Source organism: Mycteria americana, chromosome 15 (assembly GCF_035582795.1).
Source record: "Mycteria americana isolate JAX WOST 10 ecotype Jacksonville Zoo and Gardens chromosome 15, USCA_MyAme_1.0, whole genome shotgun sequence".
Lineage (NCBI taxonomy): Eukaryota > Metazoa > Chordata > Aves > Ciconiiformes > Ciconiidae > Mycteria > Mycteria americana.
The window spans coordinates 15,124,764-15,136,769 of record NC_134379.1 but is presented as its reverse complement, the minus strand read 5'-3'; positions in this window follow the sequence as shown (position 1 = coordinate 15,136,769).

Sequence of the window (12,006 nt, the reverse complement as noted above, 5' to 3'; positions counted from 1 at the left end):
GCGCTATCGCTGGACGTTTCCAATTTCACTGCCGGGCAGTCGGAGAGAGTTATACAGTGTTGCCCCATTACCTAGCAAAGCTTTAGCAGAGCGCGAATGTCTGTGTGGCAGCGAATGCAGTTCCAAGGGACAGTGAAAACCAGCTACAGCTTTCAGTGCTGGCAGCTTTCCTGTGGGCGCAATCTCTGGACGTTTCCAATTTGGCAGCCGGGCACTGGGACAGAGACATACAGAGTGTTACCCCATTACCAAGCAAAGCTTTAGCAGAGCACGAATGTCTGTGTGGCAGCGAATGCAGTTCCAAGGGACAGTGAAAACCAGCTACAGCTTTCAGTGCTGGCAGCTTTCCTGTGGGCACAATCTCTGGACGTTTCCAATTTGGCAGCCGGACTCTGCCAGAGAGAGATACAGAGTGTTGCTCCATTTCGAAGCAATGCTTTAGCAGAGCGCGAATGTCTGTGTGGCAGCGAATGCAGTTCCAAGGGACAGTGAAAACCAGCTACAGCTTTCAGTGCTGGCAGCTTTCCTGTGGGCGCTATCGCTGGACGTTTCCAATTTCACTGCCGGGCAGTCGGAGAGAGTTATACAGAGTTTTCCCCCAGTACCTAGCAAAGCTTTAGCAGAGCGCGAATGTCTGTGTGGCAGCGAATGCAGTTCCAAGGGACAGTGAAAACCAGCTACAGCTTTCACTGCTGGCAGCTTTCGTGTGGCCGCTATCGCTGGACATTTCCAATTTCAATGCCGGGCAGTCGGAGAGAGTTATACAGAGTTTTCCCCCAGTACGTAGCAAAGCTTTAGCTGAGCGCGAATGTCTGTGTGGCAGCGAATGCAGTTCCAAGGGACAGTGAAAACCAGCTAGAGCTTTCAGTGCTGGCAGCTTTCCTGTGGGCGCAATCTCTGGACGTTTCCAATTTGGCAGCCGGGCTCTGCCAGAGAGTTATACAGAGTGTTGCTCCATTTCGAAGCAATGCTTTACCAGAGCGTGAATGTCTGTGTGGCAGCGAATGCAGTTCCAAGGGACAGTGAAAACCAGCTAGAGCTTTCAGTACTGGCAGCTTTCGTGTGGGCGCAATCTCTGGACGTTTCCAATTTGGCAGCCGGGCTCTGCCAGAGAGAGATACAGAGTGTTGCCCCATTACCAAGCAAAGCTTTAGCAGAGCGCGAATGTCTGTGTGGCAGCGAATGCAGTTCCAAGGGACAGTGAAAACCAGCTACAGCTTTCAGTGCTGGCAGCTTTCCTGTGGGTGCAAACTCTGGACGTTTCCAATTTCACTGCCGGGGAGTCGTAGAGAGTCATACAGAGTGTTGCCCCATTACCTAGCAAAGCTTTAGCAGAGCGCGAATGTCTGTGTGGCAGCGAATGCAGTTCCAAGGGACAGTGAAAACCAGCTACAGCTTTCAGTGCTGGCAGCTTTCCTGTGGGCACAATCTCTGGACGTTTCCAATTTGGCAGCCGGACTCTGCCAGAGAGAGATACAGAGTGTTGCTCCATTTCGAAGCAATGCTTTAGCAGAGCGCGAATGTCTGTGTGGCAGCGAATGCAGTTCCAAGGGACAGTGAAAACCAGCTACAGCTTTCAGTGCTGGCAGCTTTCCTGTGGGCGCAATCTCTGGACGTTTCCAATTTGGCAGCCGGGCTCTGCCAGAGAGAGATACAGAGTGTTGCCCCATTACCAAGCAAAGCTTTAGCAGAGCACGAATGTCTGTGTGGCAGCGAATGCAGTTCCAAGGGACAGTGAAAACCAGCTACAGCTTTCAGTGCTGGCAGCTTTCCTGTGGGCGCTATCGCTGGACGTTTCCAATTTCACTGCCGGGCAGTCGGAGAGAGTTATACAGTGTTGCCCCATTACCTAGCAAAGCTTTAGCAGAGCGCGAATGTCTGTGTGGCAGCGAATGCAGTTCCAAGGGACAGTGAAAACCAGCTACAGCTTTCAGTGCTGGCAGCTTTCCTGTGGGCGCAATCTCTGGACGTTTCCAATTTGGCAGCCGGGCACTGGGACAGAGACATACAGAGTGTTACCCCATTACCAAGCAAAGCTTTAGCAGAGCACGAATGTCTGTGTGGCAGCGAATGCAGTTCCAAGGGACAGTGAAAACCAGCTGCAGCTTTCAGTGCTGGCAGCTTTCCTGTGGGCGCAATCTCTGGACGTTTCCAATTTGGCAGCCGGGCTCTGCCAGAGAGAGATACAGAGTGTTGCCCCATTACCAAGCAAAGCTTTAGCAGAGCACGAATGTCTGTGTGGCAGCGAATGCAGTTCCAAGGGACAGTGAAAACCAGCTACAGCTTTCAGTGCTGGCAGCTTTCCTGTGGGCGCTATCGCTGGACGTTTCCAATTTCACTGCCGGGCAGTCGGAGAGAGTTATACAGTGTTGCCCCATTACCTAGCAAAGCTTTAGCAGAGCGCGAATGTCTGTGTGGCAGCGAATGCAGTTCCAAGGGACAGTGAAAACCAGCTACAGCTTTCAGTGCTGGCAGCTTTCCTGTGGGCACAATCTCTGGACGTTTCCAATTTGGCAGCCGGACTCTGCCAGAGAGAGATAAAGAGTGTTGCTCCATTTCGAAGCAATGCTTTAGCAGAGCGCGAATGTCTGTGTGGCAGCGAATGCAGTTCCAAGGGACAGTGAAAACCAGCTACAGCTTTCAGTGCTGGCAGCTTTCCTGTGGGCGCTATCGCTGGACGTTTCCAATTTCACTGCCGGGCAGTCGGAGAGAGTTATACAGTGTTGCCCCATTACCTAGCAAAGCTTTAGCAGAGCGCGAATGTCTGTGTGGCAGCGAATGCAGTTCCAAGGGACAGTGAAAACCAGCTACAGCTTTCAGTGCTGGCAGCTTTCCTGTGGGCGCAATCTCTGGACGTTTCCAATTTGGCAGCCGGGCACTGGGACAGAGACATACAGAGTGTTACCCCATTACCAAGCAAAGCTTTAGCAGAGCACGAATGTCTGTGTGGCAGCGAATGCAGTTCCAAGGGACAGTGAAAACCAGCTACAGCTTTCAGTGCTGGCAGCTTTCCTGTGGGCACAATCTCTGGACGTTTCCAATTTGGCAGCCGGACTCTGCCAGAGAGAGATACAGAGTGTTGCTCCATTTCGAAGCAATGCTTTAGCAGAGCGCGAATGTCTGTGTGGCAGCGAATGCAGTTCCAAGGGACAGTGAAAACCAGCTACAGCTTTCAGTGCTGGCAGCTTTCCTGTGGGCGCTATCGCTGGACGTTTCCAATTTCACTGCCGGGCAGTCGGAGAGAGTTATACAGAGTTTTCCCCCAGTACCTAGCAAAGCTTTAGCAGAGCGCGAATGTCTGTGTGGCAGCGAATGCAGTTCCAAGGGACAGTGAAAACCAGCTACAGCTTTCACTGCTGGCAGCTTTCGTGTGGCCGCTATCGCTGGACATTTCCAATTTCAATGCCGGGCAGTCGGAGAGAGTTATACAGAGTTTTCCCCCAGTACGTAGCAAAGCTTTAGCTGAGCGCGAATGTCTGTGTGGCAGCGAATGCAGTTCCAAGGGACAGTGAAAACCAGCTAGAGCTTTCAGTGCTGGCAGCTTTCCTGTGGGCGCAATCTCTGGACGTTTCCAATTTGGCAGCCGGGCTCTGCCAGAGAGTTATACAGAGTGTTGCTCCATTTCGAAGCAATGCTTTACCAGAGCGTGAATGTCTGTGTGGCAGCGAATGCAGTTCCAAGGGACAGTGAAAACCAGCTAGAGCTTTCAGTACTGGCAGCTTTCGTGTGGGCGCAATCTCTGGACGTTTCCAATTTGGCAGCCGGGCTCTGCCAGAGAGAGATACAGAGTGTTGCCCCATTACCAAGCAAAGCTTTAGCAGAGCGCGAATGTCTGTGTGGCAGCGAATGCAGTTCCAAGGGACAGTGAAAACCAGCTACAGCTTTCAGTGCTGGCAGCTTTCCTGTGGGTGCAAACTCTGGACGTTTCCAATTTCACTGCCGGGGAGTCGTAGAGAGTCATACAGAGTGTTGCCCCATTACCTAGCAAAGCTTTAGCAGAGCGCGAATGTCTGTGTGGCAGCGAATGCAGTTCCAAGGGACAGTGAAAACCAGCTACAGCTTTCAGTGCTGGCAGCTTTCCTGTGGGAACAATCTCTGGACGTTTCCAATTTGGCAGCCGGACTCTGCCAGAGAGAGATACAGAGTGTTGCTCCATTTCGAAGCAATGCTTTAGCAGAGCGCGAATGTCTGTGTGGCAGCGAATGCAGTTCCAAGGGACAGTGAAAACCAGCTACAGCTTTCAGTGCTGGCAGCTTTCCTGTGGGCGCAATCTCTGGACGTTTCCAATTTGGCAGCCGGGCTCTGCCAGAGAGAGATACAGAGTGTTGCCCCATTACCAAGCAAAGCTTTAGCAGAGCACGAATGTCTGTGTGGCAGCGAATGCAGTTCCAAGGGACAGTGAAAACCAGCTACAGCTTTCAGTGCTGGCAGCTTTCCTGTGGGCGCTATCGCTGGACGTTTCCAATTTCACTGCCGGGCAGTCGGAGAGAGTTATACAGTGTTGCCCCATTACCTAGCAAAGCTTTAGCAGAGCGCGAATGTCTGTGTGGCAGCGAATGCAGTTCCAAGGGACAGTGAAAACCAGCTACAGCTTTCAGTGCTGGCAGCTTTCCTGTGGGCGCAATCTCTGGACGTTTCCAATTTGGCAGCCGGGCTCTGCCAGAGAGAGATACAGAGTGTTGCCCCATTACCAAGCAAAGCTTTAGCAGAGCACGAATGTCTGTGTGGCAGCGAATGCAGTTCCAAGGGACAGTGAAAACCAGCTACACCTTTCAGTGCTGGCAGCTTTCCTGTGGGCGCTATCGCTGGACGTTTCCAATTTCACTGCCGGGCAGTCGGAGAGAGTTATACAGTGTTGCCCCATTACCTAGCAAAGCTTTAGCAGAGCGCGAATGTCTGTGTGGCAGCGAATGCAGTTCCAAGGGACAGTGAAAACCAGCTACAGCTTTCAGTGCTGGCAGCTTTCCTGTGGGCGCAATCTCTGGACGTTTCCAATTTGGCAGCCGGGCACTGGGACAGAGACATACAGAGTGTTACCCCATTACCAAGCAAAGCTTTAGCAGAGCACGAATGTCTGTGTGGCAGCGAATGCAGTTCCAAGGGACAGTGAAAACCAGCTGCAGCTTTCAGTGCTGGCAGCTTTCCTGTGGGCGCAATCTCTGGACGTTTCCAATTTGGCAGCCGGGCTCTGCCAGAGAGAGATACAGAGTGTTGCCCCATTACCAAGCAAAGCTTTAGCAGAGCACGAATGTCTGTGTGGCAGCGAATGCAGTTCCAAGGGACAGTGAAAACCAGCTACAGCTTTCAGTGCTGGCAGCTTTCCTGTGGGCGCTATCGCTGGACGTTTCCAATTTCACTGCCGGGCAGTCGGAGAGAGTTATACAGTGTTGCCCCATTACCTAGCAAAGCTTTAGCAGAGCGCGAATGTCTGTGTGGCAGCGAATGCAGTTCCAAGGGACAGTGAAAACCAGCTACAGCTTTCAGTGCTGGCAGCTTTCCTGTGGGCGCAATCTCTGGACGTTTCCAATTTGGCAGCCGGGCACTGGGACAGAGACATACAGAGTGTTACCCCATTACCAAGCAAAGCTTTAGCAGAGCACGAATGTCTGTGTGGCAGCGAATGCAGTTCCAAGGGACAGTGAAAACCAGCTACAGCTTTCAGTGCTGGCAGCTTTCCTGTGGGCGCTATCGCTGGACGTTTCCAATTTCACTGCCGGGCAGTCGGAGAGAGTTATACAGAGTTTTCCCCCAGTACCTAGCAAAGCTTTAGCAGAGCGCGAATGTCTGTGTGGCAGCGAATGCAGTTCCAAGGGACAGTGAAAACCAGCTAGAGCTTTCACTGCTGGCAGCTTTCGTGTGGCCGCTATCGCTGGACATTTCCAATTTCAATGCCGGGCAGTCGGAGAGAGTTATACAGAGTTTTCCCCCATTACGTAGCAAAGCTTTAGCTGAGCGCGAATGTCTGTGTGGCAACGAATGCAGTTCCAAGGGACAGTGAAAACCAGCTAGAGCTTTCAGTGCTGGCAGCTTTCCTGTGGGCGCAATCTCTGGACGTTTCCAATTTGGCAGCCGGGCTCTGCCAGAGAGAGATACAGAGTGTTGCCCCATTACCAAGCAAAGCTTTAGCAGAGCGCGAATGTCTGTGTGGCAGCGAATGCAGTTCCAAGGGACAGTGAAAACCAGCTACAGCTTTCAGTGCTGGCAGCTTTCCTGTGGGCGAAATCTCTGGACGTTTCCAATTTGGCAGCCGGGCACTGGGACAGAGACATAGAGAGTGTTACCCCATTACCAAGCAAAGCTTTAGCAGAGCACGAATGTCTGTGTGGCAGCGAATGCAGTTCCAAGGGACAGTGAAAAGCAGCTGCAGCTTTCAGTGCTGGCAGCTTTCCTGTGGGCACAATCTCTGGACGTTTCCAATTTGGCAGCCGGGCTCTGCCAGAGAGAGATACAGAGTGTTGCCCCATTACCAAGCAAAGCTTTAGCAGAGCACGAATGTCTGTGTGGCAGCGAATGCAGTTCCAAGGGACAGTGAAAACCAGCTACAGCTTTCAGTGCTGGCAGCTTTCCTGTGGACGCAATCTCTGGACGTTTCCAATTTGGCAGCCGGGCTCTGCCAGAGAGATATACAGAGTGTTGTCCCATTACCAAGCAAAGCTTTAGCAGAGCACGAATGTCTGTGTGGCAGCGAATGCAGTTCCAAGGGACAGTGAAAACCAGCTACAGCTTTCAGTGCTGGCAGCTTTCCTGTGGGCGCTATCGCTGGACATTTCCAATTTCACTGCCGGGCAGTCGGAGAGAGTTATACAGAGTTTTCCCCCAGTACCTAGCAAAGCTTTAGCAGAGCGCGAATGTCTGTGTGGCAGCGAATGCAGTTCCAAGGGACAGTGAAAACCAGCTAGAGCTTTCACTGCTGGCAGTTTTCGTGTGGCCGCTATCGCTGGACATTTCCAATTCCAATGCCGGGCAGTCGGAGAGAGTTATACAGAGTTTTCCCCCAGTACGTAGCAAAGCTTTAGCTGAGCGCGAATGTCTGTGTGGCAGCGAATGCAGTTCCAAGGCACAGTGAAAACCAGCTAGAGCTTTCAGTGCTGGCAGCTTTCCTGTGGGCGCAATCTCTGGACGTTTCCAATTTGGCAGCCGGGCTCTGCCAGAGAGATATACAGAGTGTTGCTCCATTTCGAAGCAATGCTTTACCAGAGCGTGAATGTCTGTGTGGCAGCGAATGCAGTTCCAAGGGACAGTGAAAACCAGCTACAGCTTTCAGTACTGGCAGCTTTCGTGTGGGCGCAATCTCTGGACGTTTCCAATTTGGCAGCCGGGCTCTGCCAGAGAGAGATACAGAGTGTTGCCCCATTACCAAGCAAAGCTTTAGCAGAGCGCGAATGTCTGTGTGGCAGCGAATGCAGTTCCAAGGGACAGTGAAAACCAGCTACAGCTTTCAGTGCTGGCAGCTTTCCTGTGGGTGCAAACTCTGGACATTTCCAATTTCACTGCCGGGCAGTCGGAGAGAGTCATACAGAGTGTTGCCCCATTACCTAGCAAAGCTTTAGCAGAGCGCGAATGTCTGTGTGGCAGCGAATGCAGTTCCAAGGGACAGTGAAAACCAGCTACAGCTTTCAGTGCTGGCAGCTTTCCTGTGGACGCAATCTCTGGACGTTTCCAATTTGGCAGCCGGGCTCTGCCAGAGAGATATACAGAGTGTTGTCCCATTACCAAGCAAAGCTTTAGTAGAGCACGAATGTCTGTGTGGCAGCGAATGCAGTTCCAAGGGACAGTGAAAACCAGCTACAGCTTTCAGTGCTGGCAGCTTTCCTGTGGGCGCTATCGCTGGACGTTTCCAATTTCACTGCCGGGCAGTCGGAGAGAGTTATACAGAGTTTTCCCCCAGTACCTAGCAAAGCTTTAGCAGAGCGCGAATGTCTGTGTGGCAGCGAATGCAGTTCCAAGGGACAGTGAAAACCAGCTAGAGCTTTCACTGCTGGCAGCTTTCGTGTGGCCGCTATCGCTGGACATTTCCAATTTCAATGCCGGGCAGTCGGAGAGAGTTATACAGAGTTTTCCCCCATTACGTAGCAAAGCTTTAGCTGAGCGCGAATGTCTGTGTGGCAGCGAATGCAGTTCCAAGGGACAGTGAAAACCAGCTAGAGCTTTCAGTACTGGCAGCTTTCGTGTGGGCGCAATCTCTGGATGTTTCCAATTTGGCAGCCGGGCTCTGCCAGAGAGATATACAGAGTGTTGCTCCATTTCGAAGCAATGCTTTACCAGAGCGTGAATGTCTGTGTGGCAGCGAATGCAGTTCCAAGGGACAGTGAAAACCAGCTACAGCTTTCAGTGCTGGCAGCTTTCGTGTGGGCGCAATCGCTGGACGTTTCCAATTTGGCAGCCGGGCTCTGCCAGAGAGAGATTCAGAGTGTTGCCCCATTACAAAGCGAAGCTTTAGCAGAGCGCGAATGTCTGTGTGGCAGCGAATGCAGTTCCAAGGGACAGTGAAAACCAGCTACAGCTTTCAGTGCTGGCAGCTTTCCTGTGATTGCAAACTCTGGACGTTTCCAATTTCACTGCCGGGCAGTCGGAGAGAGTCATACAGAGTGTTGCCCCATTACCTAGCAAAGCTTTAGCAGAGCGCGAATGTCTGTGTGGCAGCGAATGCAGTTCCAAGGGACAGTGAAAACCAGCTACAGCTTTCAGTGCTGGCAGCTTTCCTGTGGGCACAATCTCTGGACGTTTCCAATTTGGCAGCCGGACTCTGCCAGAGAGAGATACAGAGTGTTGCTCCATTTCGAAGCAATGCTTTAGCAGAGCGCGAATGTCTGTGTGGCAGCGAATGCAGTTCCAAGGGACAGCGAAAACCAGCTACAGCTTTCAGTGCTGGCAGCTTTCCTGTGGGCGCTATCGCTGGACGTTTCCAATTTCACTGCCGGGCAGTCGGAGAGAGTTATACAGTGTTACCCCATTACCAAGCAAAGCTTTAGCAGAGCGTGAATGTCTGTGTGGCAGCGAATGCAGTTCCAAGGGACAGTGAAAACCAGCTACAGCTTTCAGTACTGGCAGCTTTCGTGTGGGCGCAATCGCTGGACGTTTCCAATTTGGCAGCCGGGCTCTGCCAGAGAGAGATACAGAGTGTTGCCCCATTACCAAGCAAAGCTTTAGCAGAGCGCGAATGTCTGTGTGGCAGCGAATGCAGTTCCAAGGGACAGTGAAAACCAGCTACAGCTTTCACTGCTGGCAGCTTTCCTGTGGGTGCAAACTCTGGACGTTTCCAATTTCACTGCCGGGCAGTCGGAGAGAGTCATACAGAGTGTTGCCCCATTACCTAGCAAAGCTTTAGCAGAGCGCGAATGTCTGTGTGGCAGCGAATGCAGTTCCAAGGGACAGTGAAAACCAGCTACAGCTTTCAGTGCTGGCAGCTTTCCTGTGGGCACAATCTCTGGACGTTTCCAATTTGGCAGCCGGACTCTGCCAGAGAGAGATACAGAGTGTTGCTCCATTTCGAAGCAATGCTTTAGCAGAGCGCGAATGTCTGTGTGGCAGCGAATGCAGTTCCAAGGGACAGTGAAAACCAGCTACAGCTTTCAGTGCTGGCAGCTTTCCTGTGGGCGCAATCTCTGGACGTTTCCAATTTGGCAGCCGGACTCTGCCAGAGAGAGATACAGAGTGTTGCCCCATTACCAAGCAAAGCTTTAGCAGAGCACGAATGTCTGTGTGGCAGCGAATGCAGTTCCAAGGGACAGTGAAAACCAGCTACAGCTTTCAGTGCTGGCAGCTTTCCTGTGGGCGCAATCTCTGGACGTTTCCAATTTGGCAGCCGGGCTCTGCCAGAGAGAGATACAGAGTGTTGCCCCATTACCAAGCAAAGCTTTAGCAGAGCACGAATGTCTGTGTGGCAGCGAATGCAGTTCCAAGGGACAGTGAAAACCAGCTACAGCTTTCAGTGCTGGCAGCTTTCCTGTGGGTGCAAACTCTGGACATTTCCAATTTCACTGCCGGGCAGTCGGAGAGAGTCATACAGAGTGTTGCCCCATTACCTAGCAAAGCTTTAGCAGAGCGCGAATGTCTGTGTGGCAGCGAATGCAGTTCCAAGGGACAGTGAAAACCAGCTACAGCTTTCAGTGCTGGCAGCTTTCCTGTGGACGCAATCTCTGGACGTTTCCAATTTGGCAGCCGGGCTCTGCCAGAGAGATATACAGAGTGTTGTCCCATTACCAAGCAAAGCTTTAGTAGAGCACGAATGTCTGTGTGGCAGCGAATGCAGTTCCAAGGGACAGTGAAAACCAGCTACAGCTTTCAGTGCTGGCAGCTTTCCTGTGGGCGCTATCGCTGGACGTTTCCAATTTCACTGCCGGGCAGTCGGAGAGAGTTATACAGAGTTTTCCCCCAGTACCTAGCAAAGCTTTAGCAGAGCGCGAATGTCTGTGTGGCAGCGAATGCAGTTCCAAGGGACAGTGAAAACCAGCTAGAGCTTTCACTGCTGGCAGCTTTCGTGTGGCCGCTATCGCTGGACATTTCCAATTTCAATGCCGGGCAGTCGGAGAGAGTTATACAGAGTTTTCCCCCATTACGTAGCAAAGCTTTAGCTGAGCGCGAATGTCTGTGTGGCAGCGAATGCAGTTCCAAGGGACAGTGAAAACCAGCTAGAGCTTTCAGTACTGGCAGCTTTCGTGTGGGCGCAATCTCTGGATGTTTCCAATTTGGCAGCCGGGCTCTGCCAGAGAGATATACAGAGTGTTGCTCCATTTCGAAGCAATGCTTTACCAGAGCGTGAATGTCTGTGTGGCAGCGAATGCAGTTCCAAGGGACAGTGAAAACCAGCTACAGCTTTCAGTGCTGGCAGCTTTCGTGTGGGCGCAATCGCTGGACGTTTCCAATTTGGCAGCCGGGCTCTGCCAGAGAGAGATTCAGAGTGTTGCCCCATTACAAAGCGAAGCTTTAGCAGAGCGCGAATGTCTGTGTGGCAGCGAATGCAGTTCCAAGGGACAGTGAAAACCAGCTACAGCTTTCAGTGCTGGCAGCTTTCCTGTGATTGCAAACTCTGGACGTTTCCAATTTCACTGCCGGGCAGTCGGAGAGAGTCATACAGAGTGTTGCCCCATTACCTAGCAAAGCTTTAGCAGAGCGCGAATGTCTGTGTGGCAGCGAATGCAGTTCCAAGGGACAGTGAAAACCAGCTACAGCTTTCAGTGCTGGCAGCTTTCCTGTGGGCACAATCTCTGGACGTTTCCAATTTGGCAGCCGGACTCTGCCAGAGAGAGATACAGAGTGTTGCTCCATTTCGAAGCAATGCTTTAGCAGAGCGCGAATGTCTGTGTGGCAGCGAATGCAGTTCCAAGGGACAGCGAAAACCAGCTACAGCTTTCAGTGCTGGCAGCTTTCCTGTGGGCGCTATCGCTGGACGTTTCCAATTTCACTGCCGGGCAGTCGGAGAGAGTTATACAGTGTTACCCCATTACCAAGCAAAGCTTTAGCAGAGCGTGAATGTCTGTGTGGCAGCGAATGCAGTTCCAAGGGACAGTGAAAACCAGCTACAGCTTTCAGTACTGGCAGCTTTCGTGTGGGCGCAATCGCTGGACGTTTCCAATTTGGCAGCCGGGCTCTGCCAGAGAGAGATACAGAGTGTTGCCCCATTACCAAGCAAAGCTTTAGCAGAGCGCGAATGTCTGTGTGGCAGCGAATGCAGTTCCAAGGGACAGTGAAAACCAGCTACAGCTTTCACTGCTGGCAGCTTTCCTGTGGGTGCAAACTCTGGACGTTTCCAATTTCACTGCCGGGCAGTCGGAGAGAGTCATACAGAGTGTTGCCCCATTACCTAGCAAAGCTTTAGCAGAGCGCGAATGTCTGTGTGGCAGCGAATGCAGTTCCAAGGGACAGTGAAAACCAGCTACAGCTTTCAGTGCTGGCAGCTTTCCTGTGGGCACAATCTCTGGACGTTTCCAATTTGGCAGCCGGACTCTGCCAGAGAGAGATACAGAGTGTTGCTCCATTTCGAAGCAATGCTTTAGCAGAGCGCGA